The sequence below is a fragment of the Cnephaeus nilssonii genome (genome assembly GCF_951640355.1).
Source record: "Cnephaeus nilssonii genome assembly, chromosome: 13".
Classification (NCBI taxonomy): domain Eukaryota; kingdom Metazoa; phylum Chordata; class Mammalia; order Chiroptera; family Vespertilionidae; genus Cnephaeus; species Cnephaeus nilssonii.
Window position 1 is genome coordinate 80,535,916 of NC_137084.1, and position 22,601 is coordinate 80,558,516.

The 22,601-nt window shown below is 41.1% G+C and overlaps 1 protein-coding gene and 1 pseudogene across 3 annotated transcripts in view; one reads left to right on the forward strand and one right to left on the reverse strand.

The window, feature by feature from the left end:
- SIK3 (SIK family kinase 3) overlaps positions 1-22,601 on the reverse strand; it is a gene marked incomplete at its 5' end in the record, with an annotated part of 279,640 nt that overhangs the window by 181,721 nt on the left and 75,318 nt on the right. The gene's annotated exons all lie outside the window — the stretch shown is intronic.
- LOC307108884 (protein-S-isoprenylcysteine O-methyltransferase-like) lies at positions 5,426-14,267 on the forward strand (annotated as a pseudogene). Its single transcript has one exon. The product of its transcript is annotated as a protein-S-isoprenylcysteine O-methyltransferase-like (transcript).

Genomic DNA, 22,601 nt, shown 5'->3' on the forward strand with positions numbered 1-22,601 from the left:
TTTTGATTGTTTTAAAATAAAGTATTTGTAATTACAAAGTGATATTGCTTTCTGTAGAAAGTTTAGAACTAAGTTTTCTAAACAATCCACTCTGAAAAAATCAGAGAATACTGACAACTGTAGATACACTACCCTCAAGAGAAAAGGTATATGAAATCAAAGCACATTTCCAATCAGATTCCAGACTTACATTACTAATGACGATTCTACGCTTTTACTTCAAAAGATTTATAAAAGAAAATACATCCTCACAAACTGGAGAATCAAACTGGCCTACAGTTTGACCATGTCATTAAAAATGTTAGAACAGTTCTGGAATCAGGTTCAAACCTAAAGTGCAAAGCATTTTTTGTGTGTGTTTTTATTGGTAGGTACAGTTTACTTTTTTTAGCCCATGACCTCTTTACACCAAGTTCTAATTACAGAGCAAGCATTTGATAATTAAGCCACAGATAAATATTGGCACTCAATTACAGTTTCCAAATTTCAATGTCTGTGACTTTTCTGAAACTGCAACTTCAATTCCTCTACAATTCTTTAAAATCTGTGATTCCTTGAAACTCAGATAGACTAGCAATGGCAACTAATCACAATCCTTGCTGCTATCGATCCAGATGAACACTCGTTTACATCAGTTGGAAGTTCAACACATCTGTATGTCTTATCAGGTCAGTCAGAGCATTACCTTGTGAGACACATGAGGCAGCTGGATCTCTAAAAAAGTCTTCAACTGAAAAATATTCTTGATCTGAGGAAGCAGTTAAGTCAAATGCTTCAATTTTCTATGATCTAGCAATCTGACTTTAAATACAAATCATCCTTCCATACTTTGCTTTAATTCAACATCTTCCCAAAAGAATCCCAATACTGGTCATGACTAAGAGTACAAAAATGAAGAATAATCATTTTCATCATCACATCATATACAATTAACTCATCTATTTGCCAATTAAGTTCACAACATAAACTCTTCTGACAATTTATTGAAAGCTGAGCACCCAATCACTTCTTTGTTTGTTTTTAAAATAAAGTATTTGATACTTTTTTTATAGAAAGTTTAGAGAATACAGATCCAAAAAGAATTTTAAAAATCACGTAAGTTACCACTTATGAAATGCAACCAATGACATTTTAGTGAGCAGTAATGTATCTCTGTCACCTGACTTAAATGTTTTTTTCCACCTCAACCTTGACTCCATCATCATCCCCTCTTCCAGGTGCACCCAGATTACCTACTCAACACTTCACCCTAAATTCCTTGAATATGTCTGTAGTTTTTCCCTATGTATATATTTACCAAAAAAAATGAAACTATACTGCACACACATACCATATGGAATGATTTTTCCACTTAGGAATACATACTGTTTATCTTTCAATGTCTTTACATCATTTTCTACAGCATTACGAAAGTGTGTCATAATTTAAAACTTAAGTCCCAGGATTGGGCTTTTAGTTTCTTGGGGGGTTATTTTTGTTTTGTCTTGGGGGATTTTTGTTTCTATTCTAAACATTGCTACAGTAAATATTCTTATGGCTACATTTTTGTTTTGACCTGTGATTATTTCTCTAAGACAAACACCTAAAACTGAAACTGCTAAGTAAAAGAATATACTTTAAGGCTAGTGATACATACCACTAAAGTTATGCCTAACTAGACCCTCCACCCCCCACTCCCAACCTCCACCCCCAACCCCACAGCAACACTGAGTAGTCTTTTTTTAAATAAAGCCTTTTCATTTTGGCAAATAAAAAAGAATGTCATTGTAACTAACATTTCTTTGACTGTGGGTGATATGTATATAAGATAATATATAAGATATAGCTAATATTACATATGCATATTAGATAATTATGTGTCTTTTCATTATTAGTAAATAATTTCTATGAGCTTACTTTTGGCTCAAATGCCTCTTGCCCAACCTCTGGATTTTAGTAGGCTTATTATATAAGAGGAATAGCATAAAACAAAAGCATTAAAAAAACACACACAACTATTCTTATCCCTGTCTTGGAAACTACTTCCTTAAACTTAATGTTGAGCAAGATAACATCTCCTTCATATGCTCCAATATAGAAGGTATACACAAGAGCACTGACACTATGCCTTAAATAATAAAATCTACCGGCAATTAGCTACACATTGTTAGAGTTTATAAAGCAGATCAACCCACTTGAGATTTGTTTTTTAACTACTTTCTTAGACATCCATCCCTTTTAAAATCTTAAGTGCATTTTAATACATAGCTCTGTCACGGAGCCAAGAAATAATAAAACGGGAATATCAGTTCTCTTTAATGCTGTAGATTACTACAACATTAATGACAAAGCATCATATTAAAGTGATGTATCTTATAAAAGTAATATCACATCCCATTAAATTACAACTGATTCATCTCTTGTTACCTTGCCCAAACCAACCTGAAAGTCGAGGTAGCTTTCAGGTTCAAGATTTTCTCTAACTTGTCCAACTCATTCAGACAATTCCAAGGCCAGCTCCTAAGTGGTTATGTAGTTTTTAATGAACACATTTCTTAGACTGTTAATGTACTCACTGATGCCAGCATAGCTGGAGGGGAGGTAACTAGCCCAATGAGATCGTTAGTCATTGACAACAGATTATAGTAGCATTATGAAATGACAACAGATTGCTCAGCAGCAGTTTTCCAGATGCATTCATATGGAAAACTGACAAGGAATCTTCTTCACTGAGAATTAAAGACAATCTAGTCACACCCTAGCTAGTTTGGCTCAATGGATAGAGCATCGGCCTGCGGACTGAAGGGTCCCAGGTTCCATTCCAGTCGAGGGCAGGCTCGATCGCCAGTAGGGGGTGTGCAGGAGGCAGCCAATCAATGATTCTCTCTCATCATTGATGTTTCTATCTCTCTCTCCCTCTCCCTTCCTCTCTGAAATCAATAAAGAAATATATTAGCAAGAGAGTACAATCTATCTTCTTGGCAAACTTCCCTCGTTTATAGAAACTAGAATATGTAATCATTATTCCTTCTTCCCAAAGTTCTCCCACCTTCAGATGGGTAGAGGGAAAGCTTCCTCTCCTCAGAGGTTCATGTTACTCAACTATACTATGATCTACACGTCATAACCCATTTCCAGGTCACCTTTCAAAGTTTAGAGAATACCGTGGTTGATCTACATCAGTGTCATAAGCCATTTCCAGGTCACCTCTCAATGTCTGGAGAATACCGTGGTGTCTAGCTCTGTCTTCATCCTAGTTACAATCATCATTCTAAGCACCTTCCCATAACCATGACCTTACTGCACGGACATTCAGCAAACTCCACTTGGTTATTCCAGTCACGCACTTCTGCATTAGTCATCACTCTAGTCCTGAAATCTTAATATCCAATATCTGCCTTAAGTTGGACAGATCTTTCCAATTTCCAACAAAAACAATACCTGTCCTGCAAAATTATGAGAAACAACTAACAAGCATTCAAACAACATTCAAAATAATGTTAATTCTCCTCCCCAACTCACTGTTCCCCTCACAACAACCCCATCAACAGGTAATACTTCAACCTCATTAGAACCTCCAATGGCTTGACCCTTCACCTTGCCTTTCCTCACAAAGCTCTTTCTCTCTCCACAGTTCATCTCTTCAGGCTTCTATGAGTAGTCCTTAATCCCACTGCTACCTCCTTACCTAACACTCCTCAAGCCTCTGAAATTTGCCTTCTACCCCTACTACTCCACTTAGTAAAACTATTCTCACTAAAATCACTGACTGACCCACTCATACCAAATTCAGTCAGTAGTTCTCAATCTATTTTTTTTTTAATCCTCACCCTAAGATATTTTTTTCTTTCTTTTTTTTTCTTTATCAATTAAGGTATTACATATATGTCCTTATCCTCTTATTGCCCTCTCAACCCCACCCCCACTTATGCCCTCACCCCCCCTGGTGTCTGTGTCCATTGGTTAGGCTTATATGCTTGTATACAAGTCCCTTGGTTGATCTCTCCCCCAAAGATATTTTTTCCACTAATTTTCAGACAGAGTGAAAGGGAGGGAGGAGGGAGAGAGAGAGAGAGAAACAACAACGTGAAAGAGACACATCAACTGTTTGTCTTGGACACACACACCCTGGCACGGGCTGGGGATAAAGCCCGCAAACAAGGCACAATGCTCTAACCACTGAAAACCCGCCAGGGCAGTTCTCAGTCTATCTTAATAACTTTCCAGCAGAGTCTGACAGAACTGACCACTCCCTTCTTTAAACTCTTCCTTCTGCTTCCCAAAAAACCCCTCCCCCACGTCTCTGGCATCTCCTTCATCATGGGCTCAATTCTTCATCCTCTCCCAACCCGCCACATAGCAGCCAGAGGGGTTTTTCTAAAGGTTTAATTGGATCATGACACTCTTCAATTTAAAAGTTGCTTTGCTCTTAAGCAAACTCCTTCACATGGTTATAAGGTAACTGTTTAACACCCCAGCTTCATTTCTCCCAACCCATTTCCTTGCCCCCCACAATCCTGCCATATTAAGCGACTTGTAGTTCCCTAAACCAGAATATTTCTCCCACCTTCTCTAGCTATTTTCAGATACTATTTCTTCAACTGAAACCCTTATTTTTCCAACATCCCAAAACCCACCTCTAACCTTCATCCTGCACAATTTTACTTACTTGACTTCTTCTTATGCTCTCCTAAAAAAGCTTCCTGCCCCTAAGCCTGGGTTAAGGTCTATATGCTATCAAAACTCACATTACAGCTTGTGACAACTGTAATTGGCTGTTATTTGTCACCTCTCCCACTAAACTGTAAGCTCCCTAGAGGCAGTAACTGTAGCTTGTTCACCTTGTTAATCCGATGTGTAACTAACTCTGTGTTTGACATATAACAATGTCATATAACAATGAATGAATGAAATGCACCCTTTTTCTGTACCCCTAGAACTATTTCCTAATTCAAGTCATTATTTCTTGCTTGAATGATTACAACAGTCTACGAATAATGAAGGTAATGAATAATTGTCTCCCTACCTTCAATCCACCCTCCACATTGCCAGGTGAATATATAGGAGCAAACTTGATTTTCTCTGCCCCTTTCTTAAAATAAATTACAAGTTTCCCAGTAATTTACAAAAAATAAAATCCAAACTCCTTAGCATAAAATCCAAAGCTTCTTCACTGTCTGGTCTCTACTAACCCACCCGTCTCACATGCCACTTCCCACAGTTACTCGCTTCAGCCTTATGACACCATTTACAGTCTCCTGAGTCCACCATGCTTTTTAATCCTGTCTTTGTAACTACCCTAAACTCTCTTCCCCACTTTCTAAAGCTTACATTTTGAAGATTATAGTAGTATCTATAAAATGTTCTGATTCTGGAGCAGGCTAACCTTACCTTGCAAATACTGGGATAAAGTATTAGTCTCCCAAGGGGGGGGGGGGGGGGGGGGGGAGAGAGAATAGCATCCATCTAGATCATTTTCCCAAACAGAAGCAGAATCTAATCACACACCTAAGTCACTTTGACTGGGGTCCACCCAGGCAATAACTTCTCCTTCTTCACAATACACATGCATCTTAGTCCATTACTGAGGAAAAAAAAAACAAACACACATTCCGGAAAAAGTGGAAAAAGAACATTTCACAATACTGGCTTCACAATAAGTACACTTTAACCTAAAAGAGTATCAAGCATATTCTCAATATAATAATTCTTGTGACTAGCAATTCTTTAACAGGAAACATATAGGAGGAAGGCTTTTCACCTGACAATGTCTACCAGGTGAGCATTATGCAAGTATCAAAAATCACAACCAGAAAGTAAGTGACTGTCACCAAAAGGTCTGTCTCCCTAAGTGAACTCTATTCTGAAATGAGGGGGAAATTGTGTTTCCTGTTCTAAATCCAACGTGCTCACATTCCTTACAGGTAGCCAGCACTGGGAAAGAACGGACTTGCCAGCATGAAAAGCAGGCAGTGTTCTGCCTTAAGTACACATGATTTGTCAAGCAAAGGCTGCCTTTGTAGTAGTTTCTAGAGCAATAACCAACAATAACCACCAAAGGGGGAAACCCCGTTAGTCTGCCTACCATATTAACATCTCTTTGCCTATGATATTGATTTCTGCTACACTGAGTCTCCTGTAATGATGAGAAATTCACCTTGACTTTATCAGTTCTGCACTACTCAGAATCTGACAGGATTTATATAGAATTAATCCACTGCATGTGCCAATGTTCATTCATTTCTGTTCAATTAGTTCTTAATGAATCCTATCTAATAATAGAGTAATATGCAAATTAACCGTCACTCCGTGACAAAAAATGGTGGCCCCCATAGCCACAAGATGGTGACGCCCAGTCCCCTCAGCCCCGCTGCTGGAGTGTCTGGCCTGTCCGCAGGAGCAGCGAGGCTGAATATGCCTCCGGAGGGGGCGGATCCAGCCTACCCGCTCCACCACTGCTGCAGTGTCTGGGCCTGTCAGCCCCGCCGGGGTTCGGGGGGACCAAGCAGCGAGGCTTGATCCACCCCCAGACACGGCAGACAGAGCCTGGACAGCAGGGCATGGAGGCTTCCTTAGTGCAGCAGCAGCAGGGAAGCCCCAGGCCTGGCAAACAGAGCCAGGACAGCAGGGCATGGAGGCTTCCTTAGCACAGAGGTGGCGGGAACACCCCCAGGCCCAGCAGACAGAGCCCAGACAGCAGGGCTTGGGAGCTTCCTTAGTGTGTCCGTGTCGGCGAAGCCCCCAGGCCTGGCAGACAGAGCACACTGCAGGGCATTGGGGCTTCCTTCGCATGGCACATGGCGGAGGCAGGCAGAGAGCAGGAAGCAGGGCATGGGGGCTTCATCTCCATGGCTGCAGCGAAACCTCCAGGCCCGCAGAGAGCAGAGAACCACGGGGAGTGGGCCTAAGCCATCAGTAGGACATCCCCTGAGAGCTCCTGGATTGTAGAGGGTGCAGGTTGGGCTGAGGGACCCCCGTGCACGAATTTCGTGCACCAGGCCTCTAGTAAGAACATAAAAAAGGCTTGAGCCAGCGCCATGCCCCCTGTCCGCCACCTGCACCATGGCGGGCTCCGAGGCGGGGCTCAAGCCTGGCCGCCGCCGCTGCCGCTGCTCCCGCACCAGCCTGCAGGTGCTCCACATGGCTGGGCCCAACGCGCTGCTGCTACTGCTGCTCTACCGGCCGCCGGGCTACCAGATAGCCGTCCGAGCCTGCTTCCTGGGCTTCATATTCGGCTGTGGGTGCTGCGGAGTTCCAGCCAGTCTTCTTGGAGTCACTTTGGCTGGTACATGTGCTCCCTGTCCTTGTGCCACTATTCTGAATACTTAGTCACAGCGGTCAACAACTCCAAGAGCCTGTCCCTGGACTCCTTCCTCCCGAACCACAGCCTGGAGTACACCGTGGCTGCCCTTTCTTCTTGGATCGAGTTCACCCGCTCTGGCCAGAACTGAAGCAGGTCACCTGGCTCAGCGCCACGGGCCTGCTGATGGTGGTCTTTGGAGAATGTCTGAGGAAAGCAGCGATGTTTGCAACTTCCACCACATGGCGCAGAATGAAAAATCAGAAACCCACACTCTGGTGACGAGCGGGGAGGGGGGGGTGTGCCTGGTTCCGGCACCCTTCTTACGTGAGGTGATTTTACTGGAGTCTCGGAACCCAGGTGATGCTCTGCAACCCCATCTGTGGCGAGGGCTGCGCACTGATGGTGTGGCGGCTCTTCCGCGACTAGACGGAAAAGGAGGAAATCTCCCTGATTCACTTCTTTGGAGAGGAGTACCTGGAGTATAAGAAGCGGGTGCCCACGGGCCTGCCTTTCATAAAAGGGGTCAAGGTGGAGCTATGACCCCTGGGTCCACGGCGCCTCCCACTCTGCACAGCCCGGGACAAAATGGCCTCCGGTCGGCCACTGTGCAGGATGGATTTTCTTAATCACTTTATACTCACCATTTCCTCTTCGGGACATCTCTCAAGACCAAAGGTCAGAGGCCTTAGGACCAAAGGAACCCCTCCCCCAACTTCCCGGAGCAGTCTGTTCTTGGGCTGAATCAAGAGATGGGACGACGATGAGAGATGAACAAGGAGCAGATAACAGCGATATCAGCAGTGCGCTGGGCGAGCCAGGCTGCAGGAGCCCAGCGGTCCTTTGAGGCCTCGCTGCATTTGGGCTGTAACCAAGCACCCCACCATGGGGAGGATCAGGTTTCTTCCGCCGGAAGGGGCGTGGGCACCAGGGCTTTCTAGCGTTAGAGATACATTTTAAGGGAAACACATGAGCAGCACATCCCTAACCTCCTCATTCCCATCCTCCGTGGGCGCATGAGCATCTATCCAGTTTTAAAGACACTTCCTGATAAGGCTCTTCATATATTTATCCTATTTACACACCTGTTTTTATGAATGGCAGTGTAAGTTCAGAAGGGCTGGGTGTTTACAGTCCCAACTCTTATTTGGCAGAAAGGAAGCATCCACACCCAGACCAGCGGCTTTGTGTCACCAGGGCGCCCCCAGGCCCCTGTGGCCTTCCAGCTCCTGCCCCTGCCCTTCTCCCCAGTGGGGGCTATCATTAGTGGCAGGCATGTCCAAGATGTGTCCTTCGTCCAAGATGAGTCCTTCGTCCAAGAAACACTTCCTGGACGCCTGCTCTATGCGAGGCCTTGTCAGACACTGGGAGGTACTGCTCTCCGTCGATTTGGGGTTTATTCTTATTTTACCATAGCGAGTAGTTTTATGTGTTTTTTTAATATTTTATTGATTTTTTACAGAGAGGAAGGGAGAGGGATAGAGAGTTAGAAACATCGATGAGAGAGAAACATCGATCAGCTGCCTCCTGCACACCCCCTACTGGGGATGTGCCCGCAACCAAGGTACATGCCCTGGACCGGAATCGAACCCGGGACCCTTGAGTCCGCAGGCCGACGCTCTATCCACTGAGCCAAACCGGTTTCGGCTAGTTTTATGTTTTGATTCAAAACTATTAACTATTGATTTCTATGTTCTATTCTCAAAATTTCATCATCCCTGATGCCACTTCAAACTGTCTTCCAAAGGGGTTTGCGGGCTTGCACAGCTACACAATGCAAGGCGACTCGTGAAAGTCTTAAATAGAGCAAATAGTCCCGACTGAAATTTAGTCATATTTTTGTCTTTCCAGTTCAGGGAGAGTGGTTGGCTTTAGGAATCAAACATATGAACTATGAAGACCGTCGTTTAATTCTGGACTAGACAAGAGCGTGGTCTGTGTGAGATCACAGCGAACGTGGAGCGCAGACCTGCGGCCTCCGAGGAGCCACTACCTTTCCGTGCCTAGACCTCCCATCTATAGAATGGGGTCAATACCGCCTACCTCACAGGGGTGTTGTGAAGACTTAGAAGAATGTCAAACGATTTTAATGCTTAGATGACAGAGGACACTGTGGAATCTGTACTGTGTGAGAGTTGTGCAAAAAACGACATTGGGTTAACTCTACCAGTTGCCAGAAATGTGTGTGCAAAACAGCATTTTACCAACTCAAAATAGTATTAATTTCTAGAAAGAAAAAAAAAAAAAAAGGCTTGACTCAGACAGATCTGTGTTGGAATTCAAGTTCATAACTTACCAGCTTTGCACTTTGTAAAATTTCCTTAATCTCTAAATACATCTTCTACTGTAAAATGGGAATAACAAATGTCCTAGCTTATAGGGTTGTTCTTGGGATTAAATAAAATAATATATTCAACCCAATGCCAGGTACATAGTAATACCCTGTAAACAACAGCTATCATTACTGTTATTCTAATTTTGCTGCTATAGCTATTATTCTATTGGCTTTAGATAGAGTCAATATTACAGAGAATTATAAACACTGACGTGTTTCCTGACCAGCAAATACAATGGATGGATGGTAGGACAATACAATAAAAAAAGATCATTTAGACTAGTAGGCACCCAACTTTTTCATCACTAACCACACTTTTTATTATTTAATTCCATCACACTATCCTTATTAGTCACTCTTTTGAGCCTTCATTGAAGTCTGAAGTCATATTTTTAAAAACTGTCTACTAAACTAAAATTATCAATAAACACAGGTTACTTTAAAAAACTAATTAAAGATCAGAGCTTCTTTTTGTTCAAGTCAGTTCTTACCCAGAAAGGACATACAACTCCAGTTAAAAACAAAGAGTCTTGATATTTTGGTTAACCTGACTAAAAATGAATAATTTTTTTCAGTTTTAAAAAGAAAAATTAGCATTCGTTGCAATTTACCCATAACCTTGTCAATTTAAGGAACCAAAATCAGGAACCACTTAACTTAGATCAACCCCTTTATTTTACAGGTTAGTCAAAACATAGATTAGACCCTGAAATGGAAATGAGTTTGCCTAAAGTCACAAAGGTAATGTCACAGCCAGGCCTCTATAATGAAATGTAAGTCTCTAAATTCTCAATCCAATGTTCTGTTTGTTACATGATGCTGACTGTGAAGAGCCAAATTGAATTCAGATTATTCTGTGGCAGGGACAATGTCTTACATCTCTTTGGATCTTCCACGGACTCTTCTACAACATAGCTAGTGACAATAAATACTTATTCACTAATTATATGTAATCAACTAATAGTAATCTAATAATTTCAGTTAAGAAATCTAAATTTTAAAGGTAAAGCAATAAAACTTTTAAAATATTAGAGCTTATCTTTGTGACTTCATGTTTGAAAAAGATACAGAAAGCACTACTAATACAGGAAAATACTATTAAATTTCATCATATTAAAATTTAAATGGTTTATCAAAAACACCACTATAAATGAAACAGAAACCCACAAAGAGGAAAAAAGATATCTATTAAGTACAAACCAAAAAGGAATTCATATCCAAAATGTAAAGAACTACCACAAGTCAATAAGAAAAAAGACAACCGCAGATTCCAAAATGGCGGTGGAGTAAGTGGATACTACACTGACATGCTCCAAGGACCAAACTGGAATTATAACTACAATACAGAAAAACCATCCCGAATAATCAATTGAAGATTAGCTAGAAAGAACCCTGATAACCAAGGACGGAAAGTGGAGACTGGTAAGAAGTGCTAAGGTACAAAAGGGCTGGCTGGGCTCTCACAGACAGCACCTGAAAGTCAGGAGAGATATCTCAGCTGTGCAGGGTTCCCACTGAAAACTCTTGGGTCTAAACTCAAGCTGAGCTCCCCAGCCCAGAGCACCAGAACTGAGAAAGGGAGGCGTAGCAGATCTACCTAATACACAGTTACAAACCCAAACAGGCAGCCAAAATGGAAATGGGGGGGGGGGGGGGGGGAACGAGCCCCAAATGAAAGAAAGAACAAGAGAATTCTCCAGAAGAAGAGCTAAATGAAGTGGAGATAGGAAATTTATCAGACATAGAGTTCAAAATAATGATGGCAAAGATGCTCAACAGCATGAGAAAAGATATAGTAACTATGAAGAATTACATAGCACTAATAAAGAACACAGTGGAAGAATTACACAGCAGATCAGAGGAAGCCTGAGGATTGGATCAGTGAATTAGAAGGCAGGGTAGGAAAAAAATATCTCCATCAGAGAAGCAAAAAAAAAACAAAAACAAAAAAAACACACACACACAATTAAAAAAAAGGACAACTTAAGGGAGCTGTGGGACAACATGAATAGGAGTGCCAGACGGAGAAGAAAGTGAGCATGGGTTAGAGAACATGTTTGAAGAAATAATGGCAGAAAAAGTCCCTAACCTGGTGAAGGAAAAAGTCTCACAAGTTCAGGAGGCACAGAGTACCAAGCAAGAAGAACCCAAGTAGGCCCATGATCAAACACATCATAATTCAAATGCCAAAAATTAAAGACAAAGAGAGAATCTTAAAAGCAGCAAGAGAAAAGCAATTTGTTACATACTAAGGAACTCCCATAAGGATATCAGCTGATTACCCATCAGAAACTCTACAGACCAGAAGGGAATGGCATGAAGTATTCAAGGTAATGAAAGCAAAGATCTGAAACCAAGATTACTATATCCAGCAAGGCTATCATTCAAAATAGGTGGTGAAATAAAGGAGTTTGTCACCACCAGCACTGCAAAAAATGCTAAAGGGACTGCTATAATGCAAAGAAGAGAAAGAAACAAATGGAACTACATCTAAATAAAAAGCTTCTGCACAGCAAAAGAAACCATCAACAAAATGAAAAGGGAGCCCACTAGATGGGAGAACATATTTGGCAATGATACATCTGATAAAGAGTTAATATCCAAAATATATAAGAATTCATACAATTTAACAAAAGGAAGACAAATAACCCAATTTAAAAATGGGCAAAGGACCTAAAGAGACACTTCTCCAAAGCAGACATACAGATGGCCAAGAGACATATGAAAAAAATGCTCAAAGTCACTAATCATCCTAGAGATGCTAATTAAAACAACAACGAGGTATCACCTCACACCTGTCAGAATGGCTACCATCAAACAATCAACAAATGACAAGTGCTGGTGAGGATGTGGAGAAAAGGGAACCCTCGTGCACTGCTGGTGGGAATGCAGACTGGTGCAGCCATTATGGAAAACAGTACAGAGTTTCCTCAAAAATTAAATATGGAACTTCCATGTGACCCAGTGATCCCACTCCTAGGAATATATCCTAAGAAACCTGAAACACCAATCAGAAAGGATATATGCACCCCTATGTTCATAGCAGCACAATTCACAATAGCTAAGATCTGGAAACAATTAAGTGCCCATCAGTAGATGAGTGGATAAAAAAAAAAGCTGTGGTACATGTACACCATGGAATACTATGCAGCAGTAAAAAAAAATGGATCTCTTACACTTTGAGACAGCATGGATGGACCTGGAGAATATTATGCTAAATGAAATAAGCCAGTCAGAGTAAGACAAGTATCACATGATCTCATTCATATGTGGAATCTAATGAACAAAATAAACTTGAAGAAAATGGATCCAGAGATACAGAAGCACAGAACAGACTGCAGAATCTCAGAGGGAAGGCTGGGAGGGTGGGTGGATGGGAAGAGAGATCACCCAAAGAATCCAGAATACCAACAACAGCAAATGCTAGCAAGGATGTGGAACAAAAGAAACTCTCATTCATTGCTGGTGGGAATGCAACAGCCACCTTGGAAGGCAGTTTGGCTCTTTCTTACAGAACTGAACATACTCTTACCATACAATCTAGTAATCACACTCCTTGGTATTTACCCAAATGAGTTGAAAACTTAGGTCCACACAAAAACCTACACATCGATGTTTATATCAGCTTTATTCATAATTGCCAAAACTTGGAAACAAGCAAGACGTCTGTCACTGGGTAAATGGGTAAATAATTGTAGTATACCAGACAACAGAGTATTATTGAGTTATAAAAAGAAATGAGCACCCTGGCCAGTGTGGCTCAGTTGTTTGGAGCATCATCCCATGCAGGGAAAGGTCGCAGGTTTAATTATCAGTCAGGACACATGCCTAGGTTGCAGGGTTTGAACCCGGTTTGGTTGGGGCTTGTGCAGGAGGCAGCCAATTGATGTTTCTCTCTCACATATTTCTCTCTCTTCTTCTCCCCTCCCTCTACCTCTTCCCTTTTTCTGAAAAATCAATGAGCATGCCCTCAGGTGAGGATAAAAAAAGAAATGAGCTATGAAGCCATGAAGAGGCACAGAGGAACCTTAAATGCATATTGCTAAGTGAAAAAAGACGATCTAAACTGCCTATGATTCCAACTATATGACACTCTGGAAGAGGCAAAAGTATGAAAACAGTAAAATAATCAGTGGTTGCTAGGGGTTGGAGGATAGGAGCAATGAATAGGCAGATCTCTATTGATCTGCAACTATATTACTAACAGAACCTAGCAGAACAGAGGGCTGATTTGTTTCTTCCTTAAAATTAAATACAAATTAATTTTTGCAAAATGTACATAAATAACACTGATAATAAACACTATGTTCTATATTAGAAAAAGAGGTATCTAAAAAAACCCACACACTGTTATCTAACATCAGGGCCACAAAACAAAGTCATTTTCTATCTCTGTGTTTTCCTTAATGAAAGAAGAGGATATAAAACAAGTATTTACTGATACAACTGAGCCAAAAAGAGCTACACTATTTCTACATGAAAGGAAAGTTCAAAGTGGTACCCTCCTCATAGAAAAGCCCCACCTCAGCCACATCAATTACTACTAGCTAAAACAAAAACAAATACACAGAAAGAAACAACCACCTCCCAAACCAGAGGTTTGACTACATGAGCCAAAAGAAACTATATATTAATTTCTTCAGAGAAATTAGGTGCAACAGCCAACCCAGCCAGTTCCCACAAAGTACACACCCTTAAGAAGAACCTGAGTCACCCACAATCATTCCGACAGTTTCTAAACAAGAGAGCAAGCACACTGCATGTGTAGTGAAAAATAAACATTAAACCTCCAGAACTATTTCACACACACACACACACACACACACACACACACACACACACACGGATTGAGAAGCTGGGCTGGGAAGGAATGGCACTTACCAAAGGTCAACCTCTTAGTACAAATTTGTTCATCCTCTTTGGAAAGAGCACATGGGTAGTCCCCACTCTTTACACAGAATTTACCAAACATTAACCAATGCCCATAGCAGCCTCATGCGGTAAATGATGTTTTACAAATGGGGGAAGTATCCAGGTGACTTGGCCCCTGGGCAACCAATGTTCTCTCTGCCTTTTACCTGGTGTGTAAGACTACTCAAAAAAAGACTGCCTAATGCCTGCTTACCACTTTGTATAGAAAGCGGCTCTCAATTCCATACATACAGAGACTATGTTTTAAGATGTCTAACCCTGGCCAGTTTTACTCAGTGGTTAGAGCTATCGGCCTGCAGACAAAAGGGTCTCAGGTTCGATTCTGGGTCAAGGGCACGTACCTCGGTTGCAAGTTCCCAGGTGCCTACATGTGGGAAGCAACCAATTTATATGTCTCACATCATGTCAATGTTTCTCTCTCTCTCCCCCTCCTCCTCCCTTCCCTATAGAAAGCAATGGAAAAAGTATCCTTGGGTGAGGATTTTTTTTTAAAAGAAAAAAAGATGTAAAGTCTATACCAAAGGTAGGGCTGCTTTGCTTACCACTATCTTTATCAATTACAATTTAAAAATTCCATTAACTAGTTAAGGAAGCAGCCTTTGCATACTTTTTGCCTATACCTACAGGCTTGTCTACAAAAAAAGTATTTGTTTTATTTTACTTTTTATTATTTATTCAATCAGTTGCTACAGAAAGAAAAGTCCAAGGTGAAGTCCCAAATCTTACCATGAGACAAAAATCCCAGCTGAAAAATATTGGTCTTTTTTCCTTCAGCCTTTTTCCAACTTCCACTAATTAATTCCTAAGGAGTCAAACAACCATAGAGCTTTCACAGTGTCCACTAAGCAGTAAGGAGAGAGTCTCAGAATAGTATGGACACTTTGCATCTGCCTATGAGCACGCAAACCACATTCATCAACTGGAGTTGCCTCAGCTGATGTGTTACAGGTGACATAACACAAACCATCTCTGTGTCAAAGGCATAGATAACCCACAGATATCTCCTCTGAGGCAGATCAAGAGAAAAATGAATTGAAATTTCATTGATAACCACATTGTCCAAATTAGTCTCTCATAATTGTCAATGAGATACTTATCAGAATGTGGAGGGCAAGTGAGGAATGCAAAATGGTATAAATGTAAATAATGTATGTTACAAACAAAAATTGGCGCTTTCATCTGCAAGTAGCTAGAAGAATTTTTTTATTAGAGTTAGAGTTTGGCTTAGGATTAGGGTAAGAGCTAAGGTTAGGTTTAGTTTTAGGGATAGGGTTAGAGTTAGATTTAAGTTTATTATTTGGGTTTTAATTAGGTTTATGGATAAGGTTAGAGTTAGGGAAAGAGTTAGGGTTAGATTTAGGTCAACATTTTCTTTTTATCATTATCAAATTTATTGGGGTGACATCCCATATAATAAAAGCCCAGCGACCAAACAGCGGAATGACCTGAACGACCGGTCAACCAGTCACTATGACATGTACTGACCACCAGGGGGCAGATGCTCAACGAAGGAGCTGCCCCCTGATGGTCAGTGCACTCCCACAGTGGGAGCACCACTCGGCTGACCAGGATGAGTGGCTGCTCCCGCTCAGCTGACCGGGATGAGCAGGGCTCCCCCAGTGGGAGCAGCCGCTCAGAGGGCGGGTCCACAGCCGCTTGGCTGACCAGGATGAGTGTCTGCTCCCGCAGCGGGCCGATCCCCACAGGCATGCCCCCCCACCAGTGCACGAACCCCGTGCACCGGGCCTCTAGTTGTATACATTTAAAGTGTACAATTCTGTAATGCATCATCTGTATATTGCACTTTGTATTTACCACTCAAAGTCACATCTCTATTAGAAAAGCTAGAATAACCCAGCTGGTATGGCTCAGATGGTTGAGAATCATCCCATGCACCAAGAGGTCACTGGCTCAATTCTCAGTTAGGGCACATGCTCAGGCTGCAGGATCAATCCCCAGCAGGCACTGTGCAGGACATAGCTGATCAATGATATTCTCTCTCCTTCTCCCTTCCTCTCTCTAAAAATTTAATAAAAACACATTTTGAAAAAGAAAGATAAAAGCTAGAACAATATTTTAGTCAAAAATCCTGGCCTATTTTGTTCAGAAATAAATACAAAAAGGAATATATAAGTGGATTTTTGTTTCAAAGGTAAATAAAAACACTGGAAGAAAAAAAAAGGTGCTTTTTCTTGATAGGAATGCCGATTGTAGAAAACACAAAGGCACCCAAGATAACTAGCATAGGCTAAAGTGCACGTTCACTTTATAAATAAGTCCAGTGCACCTCCAAAGTCACTCATTCTTACTAGCAGTCTTCAAAAACTGCATTACCGAGGGAGACACAAGCTCCCGACTGCTCTGAACTCGTTTGGAGCGAGACTCTAGGGACCCAGACACATATGGGGAGAAAGTGGACTGTCTGGCATCGGGCCAGAACACAAGGGCGGCTTTCTCTCAGAGGTGCTTGCAGCAATTACTGTGGGACACTGAGACCAGGGGCCTCTTAGGGCAGGGCTGACGGTCAGCCATTGCTGTTTGCTCCGCCCTATTGATTCCCTGAGACCCAGGGATGAGCCAATTTACAAACGCACCCAATTTGCAACCCCACCCAAGCTGTGCGCAGAGGCTTTTGCATATGAATGGCCTGGCCTTTTGCAATCTAAAATTACCTAAGAAACTGCAGCTGGGTCAGAGAGCCCCAGAACTTCCAAAATAAGGCCCACGGCTCCACAGCAGCTTGCATTGCTTCACAGCTGGGCCTCATCTGGGCACCTCCAAACCCCAAACATAGAAGATGAATCTGCAGATCTCTCCGTAGCTCCTGCTGGGTGGCCTCAGGCAGAGGCTAAATTTGCACATCCTTGGAGACCCAAAAGCCAGTGTACCCAGTGGTCAGAGTGGGACCACCCAGATTACAACTATTCACATCCATAAGAAACACACTCAGGGGGCAGACTCAGTGAGCGCCAAAGCCCCACTGAAGCAAGTCTTGCCCCATAAGGGTGTCTCCAGCACAGAAGTTCTCCCATTGTAGACACAACTGATCCTCACAGCCAATTGGCCTGGAGGTCAATTCCTCCCAGTGATACCAACAACAATCAAGTCTCAACTACAACAAGACTGTGCACACAGCCCACAAAGGGGTGCACCAAGAGTGTCCACCTCAGGTAATTAGGGAAGCTGAACCACTGGGCCCTATAGGACACCTAGCACACAAAGCCACGCTATCAACACAGGGAAGCAGCCAAAATGCAGAGACAAAGAAACAGGTCACAAATTATAGAAATGGAGGAAAGCAAACTACTGAATATAGAGTTCAAAACCACGGTTATACGGTTTTTCAAGAATGTTCTAGAAACGCTGATAAATTTAGTGAGACCCTAGAGGATATGAAAAAGGACCAACTAGAAATTAAGCATACACTGACTGAAATTAAAAATAATATACAGAGATCCAACAGCAGACTAGAGGAAGGCAAGAATCAAGTCAAAGATTTGAAATACAAAGAAGCAAAAAACACCCAACCAGAAAAGCAAAAAGAAAAAAGAATCCAAAACTATGAAGACAGTGTAAGGAGCCTCTGGGACAACTTCAAGCGTACCAACATCTGAATTATGGGGGTGCCAGAAGAAGAGAGAGAGCAAGATACTGAAAACCTATTTGAAGAAATAATGACCGAAAACTTCCCCCACCTGGTGAAAGAAACAGACTTACAAGTCCAGGAAGCGCACAGAACCCCAAACAAAAGGAATCCAAAGAGAACCACACCAAGACACATCATAATTAAAATGCCAAGAGCAAAAGACAAAGAGAGAATATTAAAAGCAGCAAGAGAAAAACAGTTAATTACCTACAAGGGAGCACCCATACAATTGACAGCTGATTTCTCAACAGAAACTATGCAGGCCAGATGGGAGTGGCAAGAAATATTCAAAGTGATGAATAGCAAGAACCTACAACCAAGATTACTCTACCCAGCAAAGTTATCATTCAGAATTGAAGGGCAGATAAAGAGCTTCACAGATAAGAAAAAGCTAAAGGAGTTCATCACCGCCAAACCAGTATTATATGAAATGCTGAAAGGTATTCTTTAAGAAGAGGAAGAAGAAAAAAGTAAAGATAAAAATTATGAACAACAAATATGTATCTATCAACAAGTGAACCTAAAAATCAAGTGAATTAAAAACCTGAGGAACAGAATAAACTGGTGAATATAATAGAATCAGGGGCATAGAAAGGGAGTGGACTGATAATTCTCAGGGGGAAAGGGGTATGGGGGTTGCAGGAAGAGACTGGACAAAAATTGTACACCCATGGATGAGGACAGTGGGGGGAGGTAAGAGCAGAGGGTGGGGTGGGAACCAGGTGGAGGGGAGCTATGGGGGGGGAAAGGAGAAACAATTGTAATAATCTGAATAATAAAGATTTATTAAATTTGAAAAAAAACACAAAGTGATGAATAGCAAGAGCCTACAACCAAGATTACTCTACCCAGCAAAGCTATCATTCAGAATTGAAGGTCAGATAAAGAGCTTCACAGATAAGAAAAAGCTAAAGGAGATCATCACCACCAAACCAGTATTATATGAAATGCTGAAGGGTGTTCTTTAAGAAGAGGAAGAAGAAGAAAAAGGTAAAGATAAAAATTATGAACAACAAATACATATCTATCAACAAGTGAATCTAAAAATCAAGTGAATAAAAAATCTGATGAACAGAATAAACTGGTGAATATAATAGAATCCGAGGCATAGAAAAAGAGTGGACTGACAATTCTCGGGGGGAAGGGGGTGTGGGGGGTGTGGGAAGAGACTGGACAAAAATCGTACACCTATGGATGAAGACAGTTGGCGGGGGGTGGGGGGGAGTAAGGGCAGAGAGGGGGGTGGGAACCGGGTGGAGGGGAGCTATGGGGGGGAAAAAAGAGAAACAACTGTAATAATCTGAACAATAAAGATTTAAAAATAAAAAGAAACAACTGGTGAAATTTAAATAAACATTCAGATTTAAAAGTAAGTAAGTAAATAAATAAATAAATACTCGGAAAAAAATGCATTACCAACACTGGCCACAAACACATGCTCATTTCTGACATTTTGCTTCTTTTCCCTCAAGACTGCTGTATAAGCCACTTTAGCATGTAAGAATAGACTGTTTTCGAAGATTAAATAGGGCTTCAACAGTATCTTGTAACACTAAATTGATGTTAAGGTTGCAATATTTTTCAGATTCCTAGGCACACTTTTTAAATAAGTTATGGAATTCTTCCTCCGTAAAAAATAAGTTTGTGCCCAAACTGGTTTGGCTCAGTGGATAGAGCGTTGGCCTGCAGACTGAAGGGTCCCAGGTTCGATTCCGGTCAGGGGCATGTACCTTGGTTGCGGGCATGTCCCCAGTAGGGGGTGTGCAGGAGGCAGCTGATCGATGTTTCTAACTCTCTATCCCTCTCCCTTCCTCTCTGTAAAAAATCAATAAAATATATTTTTTTAAAAAAATAAATAAGTTTGTATCAGATGCCTATCCACCTTCTTTCAGTCCCATCACACTAAAAGGATACAAAATCATCCATGGATAACAACAAATGCAAAAAACGGATCCATAAATCATTTGGAAATGTGCAACATCACCTCTTATGTCCAACTCTGGTGCCCAGTCTAAATAGCTTTTCCCATATTTCTATCCTTATTCACAAGCAGTTCTAGGGGCTATTCTACTGAATTCCAGGACTATATGTAAATGTAACTTGAAAATCACTCATATGGTCCACCCCGTCATTTTCCAATTACAAGTAACGTAAGAGGCAGTATGGTGTAACTGAAAAGGAAACAGTACAACAGAAGTCAATCACGCTTCTTCTAGCCCTTGTCAGGTATATGACCTTGGGCAAAGCTCTTAAAACTCTTTGAGATTTAGTTTCTTCATCATAAAATGGGAATTTTATCCTATCTATGCCCAGTATACTTTCTATAAACGTCCTCTGTAAATGGCAGAGCACTGCATAAATTAAGGTGTATTATTTTTATTGTTAGGTTATTAGCCAGATGACATGGTGAGTTAAGTCCAGCTAGAGCTGGAACGCTGGTCTCCTGACTGCCTGCCCAAGGCTTTTTCTACTATTTCACACAACACTTGCGCTCACTGCTAAGCAATTGTCATCAACTTCTCAAACTTAGGTCTTATAATATCCATTTTTATCAGGAAAACAAAATGGTGCCATGCATAAAACAAAATCCTTAAAATTACCTAAATAAATATAAATGCAAGGAATTTACAGTTTATGCAAGCCTAAAGGGGTACTATAGATAAACAATATACTTGCATTTTAAAAGATGATATATTGTGAATGCTCATTAAGGCACTAATGAAACAATATTTTTAAATCCTCACCCAAGGATATGTTTATGGATTTTATAAAGTGAAGAAGAGAAAGAAAAAGGAGAGGGAGAGGGAAGAATAGGGAGAGGGGCAGAGTGAAAGAGAAACATCAATATAAGAAACATAGATAGGTTGCCTCCTGTACACTTGCTGACTGGGGATCAAACCCCCAACCGAGGTGTGTGCCCTGACTGGAAATTAAACCTGAGCTGCAACCTTTTTGGCATACAGAACAATGTTCCAACCACTGTACCACCCAACCAGAGCACTAATGAAACAATTTTGACTAGTCTGAGTTGTTGTGCTGTAAATGTGCTGAAAACAGGTCGAACTCCGGTCGAACTCCCAGTTGAGGGGACAATTTTCATATTACCCTTTTAATATATAAGATACAAGACAGAACGGGCACACCTCTGCTTCAAGCCTTGCATGGACAATGAAAGGAGTGGACTGGGTACTGGCCATTTAGTGCTCATTCCTGTATCTACCAACGCTCCAGCCACTGAGCTCCTCCACTCAAAAGGCTAAAATGATTCTCACTGTTTCACCTGTAGAAAGGGTGAGAAAGAAACAGTGACATTAAGAAAAAATAAAGCCAGAGATGTCATTTAAATGTAGCACGAGTGGAAAATACGCGTGTGCGTTGTGTGTGGTTTTTATACACACACATACTATTCAAAGAATTTCTAAGACTAATAAAAAGCTTCCTCCCACACACAAAAAAAAAACTTGGAAAATTCCAGTGTAATTTATTTTGAACGTTGATTATTTTAAAAAGTTGTGTTTATAAGCTCATGCATATTCAGAAAGTGATTCATTTGGTAGAAACATACAGTCATCTGAAAGCAGTGAAAAAGCTACAGCTTTAAATGCTCAATCTAATTATCCAGACTTAAAGGTTATAGTAGCATTTCTTGAAAATATATTACTCATCACTGCTCTAATTAAATATCTTTGTACAGAAAACATGGAAAACAGGGTAGGCTAGTAGTACACAAGTCTATCACTAACAATGGTTAGAAAAGTCAAACCACATTTGAACGGTTAACATCGGCATACTTCATCATCCTGGAAATTTCTCATCACAGACCATAAGCATTATGGACTACTTTCAGGGGGGCTGTTTTATGAAATTGACTCACCCTGACCCATCTTTAGTGTCTACGCATGTGATGAAACAATGCAATAAATGGGTCAATAATGCAACCAAATTATATCCAAGCAAAGTAAAACTGATCTTGTGCTTGATGAATATGCCTATCCAAAGTTCTAAGTAATTCTCTTACTTCAGTGAAATAGTGCATTACACTTGTGCGGCCTGAACATACAGGATGCTTGTTATTACTGTAACATTAATAACAAGAATTTACAGAGTATTTATTGTTCAAAAGGTAGTATTTCTATTACTACTACTAAATCTACTTCAATTTTGCAAAACAACTGAAGCTCAGAGAAAGGAAATGACTTGCCTAAAATTAGACACTAAGAAATGATGGTAGAACTCGATTCTTTTAACCCCAAAATCTATGATATTCCTTAAAGTTAAATCTTTTTTTATTGGTCAGCATGCAGCTCTTCATTCATGAAACCTTTCACCCATTCACTTCTTTAGTCAAGAAACATTTATTAAACATCTACTATATGTTGTACATTATCCCCTCGCCTTGAGTAAACAAA